Source organism: Trachurus trachurus (assembly GCF_905171665.1).
Source record: "Trachurus trachurus genome assembly, chromosome: 16".
In the NCBI taxonomy this organism is placed as follows: Eukaryota; Metazoa; Chordata; class Actinopteri; order Carangiformes; family Carangidae; genus Trachurus; species Trachurus trachurus.
The window spans coordinates 29,259,241-29,269,593 of record NC_139902.1 but is presented as its reverse complement, the minus strand read 5'-3'; positions in this window follow the sequence as shown (position 1 = coordinate 29,269,593).

Sequence of the window (10,353 nt, the reverse complement as noted above, 5' to 3'; positions counted from 1 at the left end):
TTAACAACACAACATTAAAAGAAACACAACATGAAAATCAACTACAATACGACTAAAAACTGACCAAATTTGCTCACCAACAACAAGTTGAACAACTGCAGGCTTCTTTAAGTTTGGGATGAAACACGTGTATCTCCCTGCATCTCCAGATGTTACATTCAGGATCTTGAGTGATATGTTTCCATGATTCAGTTCCTCTGTGAACAGCTGAGTCCTGTTGATGTACGATGGGATCTTCAGCTCCAGGATCTCTCGCTCACCATGGTACAGGTGCACATAGTGATCCCAGCTCAGACCTTTTGAGGGGTCGGGTTTGAGGTCAGGTTTAAACCACTCTACAATAAAGTTCTGTGCGTTTATTGCAGGGTCCAGTTGGCACGGTAGGATGACATCATCTCCTGGCTCTGCAACGATTGGCTGAGATGAACAGATCATCCTAACCTCACCTGGAAAATGGAGATAAAAAACGTGTGTGTACAGTGAGGGAAGTCTGGTATTTGATCGATTGTATGTTTAATATTTCACTTGTGAATCCTAAAACTTTGAGGTTCACAGCTCTGTAGCAATGACTGGACTAGACATCAGTCATACTGACTTCAACCAAATGAGCTGAGAGGCTAAGACTGTCCAACAAAAGAAATTCACTGAGATTTCTGTACTTAAGATCAAACTGTTAACAAACAACAAAAAATTGAAAATAGCTGATAAATAGACCTGTTTTGGGGGAGTTTATGTGTTGGTAATGTCTCTATTTACCTTTACCAGGTGAGCAGGAGACAATAGCCAAGAGGAGAATTAAAGTCCAGAGAGAAGAGGTGTTCATGAAGTCTTCAAAGTTCAACTCCAACTCCAGAAACTAGGCTATCTCAGGACTGCAAGTGACAGTACTTTTCTCCTCCTCCTCAATATTCTTCTTCGTAGGAAATCCTACTTCGACCCAAAAGGTCCACTCCCATATTTCCCAGATTTGCTCGGCTGCAACTGCAAGCACATGTTATCACACAAAAACTTATTGTTAAAGCCTCAGTGTGTAACTTATTTGGCTTTTTATTAGCAAAAATCAAATATTGTTTTCATAATACGTATTTCACTAAAGTGGAATCACACCCGCATACAAAAGCTTTTGAAAGCTTTCTCGTTCCTTATAATTAGCTGTTATAAGTCGTTACAAATACATAAGTGGGCGATGCACCGAACCGAGGCGGCCATGTTGCATCGCCATTTTTTATGTTGAGTGGCAGCGTGACCGTAGGTAACCACGGAAACTGAGCGGAGCTGTGGGCTCGGCCTGTTAAAACTGTCACCACTGTGTAGTGTGAGGAAGGACGGAGGCACTGGTGTTGCATTCAGGTGCAGTCAGGCAGACGGCCGTCGGCAAAACCAACCGGATGTCATTTTACTCCACGAGAGAAAGACGGTAAAACAATACAACATCACCATGACAACATGTTGTCACGCCTGTATTGTTTTGCCTCGTGCTGGCGGACCACTTGTTTACATAGACGCTTGTTTATCCTGTTACATGCAGCGTCTGTTGTCTGTCTGACATCTGCCCGATTTCACGTGAATGCAACATCAAGAATACGTTCAGATCAAGGGGGGAGTTGTGGGTTCTACAAGTGAAGACCACTTCCGCGTTCAAAAAGCTGCAGTCCCCTCGGCGGCCTCTGGGGGCTGGGACCAGAAGGGAGCAACTCAGGCTATATGCCGCTGGCTGAAAAAATTCAGAAAGTACCAACCAGGAAGTACCACTACTTCCTGGTTGGTACTTTCTGAATTTCAGCCAGCCAGGTGTGTCTGATTATTGTTTTGAGGTCAGACACACCGGGATTAATCAGTTTGGCCAATCCTGTACAACAGGAAATAAAGGAGCTGGCTGAAATTCAGGTAGTACCAACCAGGAAGTACCACTACTTCCTGGATTTCAGCCAGCGGCATGAGCCCCATGTTAAAATAGCCGACTTTACAGCTTAAAAAAACATATTTACAGCCTGGTACATTCTATTTTTTTGGTCTCTACCGATAGTTTCCACCTCCGTGAACACTGTGTGTGTGTGTGTGTGTGTGTGTGTGTGGGGGGGGGGGGGGGGGGGGGGGGGTTGGTTGCTCCGAGTTCAGTGGGCAGGTTCTCAAATCCGTCACGGGTGCTACGTCCATTCTTTTTACAGTCTATGGTTCAGATATGCAACCGCACCGCTAGATGGGGGGAATTCCTACATATTATACCTTTAAAAACATATAACCAACATCTCTATGCTGTCAGGATGCAATATGTATTAGCCTATCAGATTTTTTTTGTCTTGATAACGAATTTTTTACAATTTGAAATCTTCCTTGACAGTTGCTGTCACCATGGTAACTTATCTTAGACCATTTGTGAGGCCACACAGCAGAGCTGAGTTTCAATAACAGTTTGAGTTTCCCTGGAGGCCACTTGAAGAGCGGAGGTAAAGTGTAAAAGAAAAACTGAACTGCACTTACCCTCGTTCACTCATGCCATAGGTAGCTATAGCGCTATAATGCCTCTTATAATAATAAATACCTGCAGACTTAATGTTTTAATTTTGTAACCTTTATTAAATTGCTAATAAAAATCTTAAAATCCTAAGAAAAGATTTTGAAATATTTTTGAGAAGTACAGAAGTAGACTGAAAGATCTGTGCAAAAAAAGTTAAAAAAAAATATTGATCTGATACATTTTTACAGCCGTTGTTTTTAGTTGCTGTTTTCATCCCTAAGGTAATGAAAAGGGAGTTCTTTTTCTCCACAGTGTTTTATTAACCTTAGATTTATTATTAACAAAAGTTTAAGCAGTATTGGAGCTACATTTTGGTTAAAGTTGCAAAACTGTAGCATGTAGGCCTACCATTGGTTTGGTAGCCTGGGCCCTAAAAAAGAGAGAGAGAAAAAACATTGCACATCTTGCGTCGCGATGTGACTAGTGCACATGGCACATTGCGATGGAGATGCTCAAACAATATTGTGCAGCTCTAGTAGGCTAAGTAACGTATCTGTTTACCTGAGTATCCAGCAGACAGAGATCCAGAGCAGACTGTAACTGAAGCCCTGACAGTTCATCACCTGGGTGCTGCTCGGGTTGTGTCCAGACAGATTCACAGTCACTGAAGAAGAGTTTCAAACATTACTGACACGATCACTCCTTCACACTATGATTCAGTCAAGAGCATCTTTGTGCAGTGTTTTCCTACACACTTCCTTGCCCTGCTCACTTTATAGTTTCACGTTAAGCCCCACCCACAGTAGGCAAGTCTCTGGCAATGATTACAAGGAACGCCCTAAAGGTATATGACCCCAAGCAGCGAAATACAGTTTGGGCATATTCCAGCTGCACAAAAGTCAACGATTTTGCGTACGCATTCTTTGCCCTATAATAAATGTATTCAAAAGCGTACAAATGTTAAGATTTTTTTAAGGCAGGCTTTTATGAATATTAAAGTAGCCTACAAAAGCTGGCATTACTTTAGACTCAGAAAACGTTATTTTCCAAGATGGAAATGTTTTCTTTGACTCTGCCACGAGAAAAAACACAAGATATTAACAGACAAGAATTCATGAGCTAAATGATAAATAGATAATGTCAGTAAGAGCATGTGTAGATTTATTTGAAAAGGGGAGGCCTATGGTCGACTATTATGAATGTGAAAGTAGTATTACAAAAGTAAAAGAATGTGATGACAATAATTGTATTACTCCTTAATGTGGAATTAATTTGTGAATCTCTCCATCTCCCCCTTACTGAGGAGAGAGCAGTGCTGCTCCCTGCTTTCTCTCTTGACATCAGCAGGGTCGTCAGCAGCATTGGCATAACCTGGGCTCTGGGCCTACGACATTCTCCTGGAGCTCAGTTAGTGGCCCTCTCTCCTACCTGCAACACCTCTTGGTCTTTGTTTGGCATTCTGATTCCTTTATTCCACCCCACAACACCACACTCCTACACCCATGCACTTATTTGAATGGGAAAATGTGAAGAGGTCTGAGTGAAATCAAATGAGGCAAAAACAGTTGTGTTTGGATTGAGTGAATAACCATTATGACACAGGCTATTGGTGAAATATAATTAGTTTTCAGGACCAACTTAAATGGCAAAAGTAGTCTAGCTACTTAACTTCCCTATCATTCATATCATCACATACCTTTGACAGTGTGATTCATGTGCCCTACCTACACCTGTTCGCTGCTGAAGCCACACCCACAAATCCGACCTTTTCACCACATTTCACGTTTCAGCTTGACACTGAATGTCACCGTCACTGTTCTTACACCTATTTCATATCTTTATTGCATCTCGTTATGTGCAGAAGTTCCTGACCCAGATGACTTTACAACAAAGCAGCCTGATTAGGACTTTTATTTTGTTGGGGACACGGAGATAGGCTCTTCTCCTCCTCCTCCTTCTTCTCCTGCAGCTCCATGTTGAGACTGGTCTGGTGGTTTGTATTGTATTAATGTGTGAACAGTCACAGAAGTAAGTGCTTCTGCTTTAATCCCCTAATACCAAGCGTAGCGTTAGTTCTGGCAGGCCACGGCGTCAAGCTCTAAATCAGCATCAACCCACCTCCACCCCAGCTCCTCCCGTCATCTGTAATGAATCCTATTGTATCTTGTTGGTTGCGTCTGGGTTTTCTTTGCTGTTGTGCTCACTCCCTGCTTATGCCCTTCATGATGGCTCATGAAGGGCAGGAAGGTGCTCTTCCTGCCTCAGGCTTGCAAGTGCGTGGAAGAGCAGGGTGTCCCAGAACAGTACCATAGCCTACTGCCAAATGAAACTTGCGCAAGTAGCTAAATAAAGATTATTTTGACAAAATGGTCCTGACTGAAGTTATGTTTTTTGCACTTTATACTGTCCTGGTTTTTCATCTGTATTATTGTTATTATCATCCTCTTTGAGAGTTTGTATTTTCAATTGCTCAATAATAAAAAAAAAAGCGTGACACTGCTACACCACACGCCCACAAAGAAGCCGCAAACGATCCGGCTCTAAGAGTCAGTCCACATTTAGCTAAAAAGCAGGACCAGCAGGCCTCAGACAGTAAGCTACTAGATCTCTAAATAGCAGTGTTGTTGTTAAAATGACCGCGATCATTTAAAAAAAAATAATGTGAATATTTATCGCGTTATAAACGGCCCGGTTTTAAAGCTAGTGAGGTGATACAGATATCATACCAGGAGACACAAGGCTTCTGTTGGTACCAACCATGTAGGCTAGTGATAGCTTGTCAGAAAACGGGCTAAATTATGCTCCAAAGTTTGGCTAGATTCTGGTGGGGAAAACTTTTAAACAGGGATCCTGAACACTCCTGTTATCCATGTGTGTTCCTCTCTCTCTCTGCGTCTCTCTCTCTGTCTCTGTCTCTGTCTCTCATGTGCCATGTGTCTCTCTGTGTGTAATGTGTTAAAATTCATCTGGTACTTTATATAGGCTTGGCTGTTAAAGAAAATAACAGTTAGCAGTAAAAACAGATTATTTAAATTGGCAAATTAAAATAATAATGATATCTGGTCACACTGCAGGCAGCACAGACTAGAGAGGGATGGAAATGCTGTAGAGAGAGGCCAGACAGACATGCCCTGAAGATCAGGTAAGACTTGAATATATAAAAACAGCATGACAACAATATTTCTTATAAAACCTAGTCCAAATAAAACTACTAATAAAAGCAGAATATTCAAATTAAAACTAGAGAATGCATTTCCTGAAGGAAATACGGGTGAATGCTGAAAGCTGGAAGCTGAATAAATTGTTGAAACTATGCTGAATTAAGTTAAGAAACTGCTGAAGAAATCTTGAAGAGATGAAACAATATATGAAGAATATGAAATGGTTTGAAATTACTTGAATTGTTGAAGATCAGTATGAAGAAATTGAAAGTCTGAAGTCTACTCAGATTTACTTAAAACTGACAGTTTGAAAACATTTTTTAACCATTTCTTATGTAGATTAAACAATATCTGAATAGTAAAAGTAGAAGATGAAAGATGGAGGATGTATGAAATGGGTGGTAATTACTTGAATTAGTGAAGAATAGTATGAATGAATTGAAAGGTTAAAGTGCACTCAGAGTGCCTCTAAGTGTGGCCAGTTCCCTCTCTTCCTCTCATTGACTCCCATTCAAAAGTAGGAGCTGATTTTCTGAGAAAAGCAGAAATGACCTCCTTATCTTTCTTGCGACTGTGAGAAAAGTTTTTGCCCTACAATCATTTAATGCACATGACCACGTTCAGGAAGGTCTTTTGGACAAGCCAGTCTCTACCACACTCTGATAAGAGGTACGGTTCTCTTTTCAGAGGCTGTTGTTCGGGAGCTCTACCGAGCTCAAATCTCACTGCTCTGCTCTGTGTGGTGCAGACACAGAGAGATAGAGACACACACAAACACACAGACACACAGACACACTGGCTTACAGCTCATAATCAGCCTCTAAATGAGTTCATATCTTTGAGGGGAATTTTTAAACATCTCTAATAATTTATTTCTCTTACATACATTTCAGTTTATTCTTGTGAGGGAGATTTCAGGATTTGGAGCTTCTTCATGTCCTGACTTTCGGCTTTTCCATCTCTTTAACCCTTTACTTTGAAGGACTTGAACTTTTTCTCATTAATTCCAACAATTCAGACCATTTCTCAACCATTTAAGGACTTTCACATTTTTCCTTCATAAATGTATATCTTCACACTCTTTTTTTTTTTTTTTTTACACTTATCTTAAACAATTCTGGCATTTGCATCCATTCCATATCATTCAGCCTCCTTCTTACAAGTTATAGACTTGAGGTATTGCTTCATCTTTATACATATTTGTTCAACAAATGCTTTTAAGCTGTTAATGATCTATTGATTTGAGAAGACTTAAATGTTAATTTTTTCATACTAATCTTCAAAAATTCAAGCAATTTTCCAAACATTTCATACAAATTTCGACATCCTTCTTATAAGTTTTACTTTTTAATATTTTCTCACGTATTTCAGATTTCAACCATTCAACTGTTAAACTATAAATATGCAGGATTTCTACATTTTCCTCAAACTTTTTATTAACATGTTTAACTTTTAACCTTCAGATATGTTGTAGTTATTTTTAGTTATTCTGCCCTTCAACGGATTGTAACTACTTCTATATTATTCTACTTTTACACTTCAGATATTGTTTCATCTATATTAGTAATGGTTCAAAAATGTTTTCAAGCCGTCAGTTTTAAACTTATTTGAGTAGACTCAAGCTTTTCAATTCATTCATACTATTCTATACCAATTCAAGTAATTACCACCCATTTCATAGATCCTCCAGCTTTCACCCTCTACTTTTACACTTCAGATATTGTTTCATCTTAGTAATGGTTCAAAAAATGTTTTCAAACTGTTTTAAATAAATCTGAGTGCACTTTAACCTTTCAATTCATTCATACTATTCTTCACTAATTCAAGTAATTACCACCCATTTCATACATCCTCCATCTTTCATCTTCTACTTTTACTATTCAGATATTGTTTAATCTACATAAGAAATGGTTCAAAAAGGTTTTCAAACTGTCAGTTTTAAGTAAATCTGAGTAGACTTCAGACTTTCAATTTCTTCATACTGATCTTCAACAATTCAAGTAATTTCAAACCATTTCATATTCTTCATATATTGTTTCATCTCTTCAAGATTTCTTCAGCAGTTTCTTAACTTAATTCAGCATAGTTTCAACAATTTATTCAGCTCATTCAGCTTCCAGCTTTCAGCATTCACCCGTATTTCCTTCAGGAAATGCATTCTCTATTATGACCCTGAACGCACCACTGATATAAAACAATATACATTTTTATTGACTTTTATTGACAGTATAGATTCAGGTGATTGTGTCTTTGTTGTTGTTTGGTGGATGCCTCGCTTAGTATAAATATGAAATTATGCACTTGAAGAAGCTCAAGGTTTTAATATTACACATAAATATAGGTATTTTATTTCATATAGAAATACACTGAACACTAGTATCAGTTATTATATTAGTTGTTCCATCAATAAGATGCAAAACTAGTAGTAGTAGTTTTATCTGTGTGCATAAATACAATACATTTGCATGCAGGTAATCTCCATTATGCAATATATGTATAAAATATGTTGATATTTATAAATAGTCTTTGCAACAGGAAGATAAACAGACATAAAGATTCAGAATGAAAAAGAAACACACAAGCTTATACATACAGTATATACATATGGTTGCAACATCTTATACCATCTAAAAACCAAGATATGGATATTTACATGTTCATGCACACATTTTGCGCTGTCTGTTATCTGTTATTAGATTTTCCCCTGATGTGGAGACATGTAGATAATTTATAACATTTTCCCCCTCTCTTCATGTTTTGTCTGAAAGAAAACACACTCAGTCAGTCATTCATACAGGTGCAACAGAGATCATATCAGGACTTAACAAACAGGAATGTGCAGACTTGCATAAGGAAAAAACTGTGTCTGTGTGTTATTTATATGATGATGGAGGGAAAAACAGGTATGAACAGCAACGGCAACGGCAGCAGCAACAGCAGCAGCAGCGTCGGAACTCGGGAGTTGACCTGTTCACAGTCTGGATTATCTGGATCGGCGAGAATAAAACTGAATGAATGCAGAACACTCCCCGTCTTTGTTGTTGTGTGTTGCCCCCATGGTGTGAAAGACAATATAGAGGAGAATGCAGTCAGGTAGCATGTCCGAGATATATGAGAGCTATGTGAGGAATTCGTGAAATGAAACGCATGTTGTGTTAAGTTACGTTGTGTAATAATAAGGTTTGGTTTGTACCTTCGACAGGTGAAAGAGACACACACACTGTTCCTCTTTCAGGTTTTCACAGCTTCTCTTTGTCCTCCACTCACCTGTTCCACCTAGCTGCCTGTGGAGATGCTATCTGCTTCAGTTTCTCCACAAGCTCGTCTCTAACTTTGTGTGTCTGTTGTGTAGTTCATTGCTCAGTTGTGTAGTAGTGGGGTTCACACAGGTTCCTTCAGCATCTGGAAACAAGGCTGAGACTGAAACATAAAGTGAATGAGGCCTCAGAATAAACGAGCTAGGAGCTAAAAGATGAAAGGAGCCAAACAACAACAACAACAACAAACCCTGAGCTAAATATTTTACGAGTTAACTGAGTTGACCTTTTTTCTCAATAAACACGTTAGTCGTGTTAAAATCTCTAAATCTATTTGACTTTATGTTCTGAAGTAATTCATCCATTGACTTTTACAATAATGGAGATTATCAATACCAATATTAATACCACATGGGTTAAAGTGAAAAAACAAAATAGGCAATGAAAAGGTATTGACAATATTAAGCTCATGTAGCTACTCATTGCAAATATAATATGTACATAGCATACACTGGATTTTCATGATAGTTCAGATAACCTAGGTTATTTCATTTTCATTTTATGTAAAATTATTACCAAAAGTTGGAACAATTCCTTATACTAACATTTTCTGTATGTTCAGGTCCATACAAATGTCTGTTTCAGTATTCAGGTTCATATTACAGTAGGCCTACAGCTACATTATCTTTATAGCCTTATTATTATTCAAGCCCAATTATCATAAACAGAAACAAATTAGAAGATGAACATTGAAAAACCTGCATTATTGTACATAACCAATAGGATATATTATTTAAACATAAACATAAACATAAAGCATGTAAATCAAATCTAGCTATAAATCATCATATAGGTCTACTGTACATGTAAAACCATGTAAAATGAAATCATATTTCAATACACAACCATACAATTTTTACCCATGAAATGAATATCTTCTCTGACTCTGTCGTATCATATATCCAGAAGATGTATCTGGTCTGTGTGATGTATGACTCATAATTATATACATGTACAGCAACATTAGTCTTAGTCTTGATAAAGGAGCATATACAGAATATATCATCATCTCTCAGCTCTGTGTGTGATACAGTGAAATCCACACATAAAATCCATCATGAATTAATTTACATAAAGGCCAATCAAATTTAATTTGCATCAAAAAAAGATTTAAAATGATGAATTAAAGCAAAGTGGAATAACTCGAGTAAAACCAAACTCTTAACCCTCCTGTTGTCCTTCTGGGTCAAATTCAAATTCTGTTCCCTTCCTCCATCCATCCATCCTTCCTTCCTTCCTTCCTTCCTTCCTTCCTTCCTTCCTTCCTTCCTTCCTTCCTTCCTTCCTTCCTTCCTTCCTTCCTTCCTTCCTTCCTTTCTCCCTTCCTTCTTTCCACAGTCCTTTTCCCTTCCTTCCTTCCTTCCGTCCTTACTACTTCTTCCTTCCTCTTTTGATCCAATTGACCTGATCTGTTCCC